At 43.6% G+C, this 337-nt stretch overlaps 1 protein-coding gene across 2 annotated transcripts in view; it reads left to right on the top strand.

Annotated features, from left to right (window-relative positions):
- The window catches only part of LOC109483804 (cysteine-rich motor neuron 1 protein-like), a 42,308-nt gene that overhangs the window by 36,356 nt on the left and 5,615 nt on the right, over nt 1-337 (top strand). The gene's annotated exons all lie outside the window — the stretch shown is intronic.

The following is a 337-nucleotide window of genomic DNA, read 5'->3' as shown; positions in this document are numbered from 1 at the left end:
CCCGCTCCCAGCTGCAAACAGCCCATCATCAGAGCTGGCCAGTGCTGCCCCACCTGTCCTGGTGAGTGCTTTGTGTCTCTCCTGTTTTTGCTGCATCTGCTGTCCTATACCATGGGGCCTGGTAAACAGTCAATGTCCAGGTCACATTAATTCATATTAGCTAGTACTTTTACTTGTTTTATTTTTTTAGGGACCCATGCTTCTTTTCTGTAGCATTACCACTAGAACGTTCTGTTATTCTAAAACCTCCAAATGGTAAACCTGTGGATGATCAAGTTGCATCTTGTTTTCACTCACAGTCTTGTCATCCTTGTTAAAATTTCTATGATCTCCCTTG

This window comes from Branchiostoma belcheri, unplaced genomic scaffold (assembly GCF_001625305.1).
Source record: "Branchiostoma belcheri isolate BF01 breed outbred unplaced genomic scaffold, Haploidv18h27 scaffold66, whole genome shotgun sequence".
Taxonomy (NCBI): domain Eukaryota; kingdom Metazoa; phylum Chordata; class Leptocardii; order Amphioxiformes; family Branchiostomatidae; genus Branchiostoma; species Branchiostoma belcheri.
Note: the sequence above shows the minus strand (reverse complement) of the source record. Positions and strands in the feature narration are given on the sequence as shown.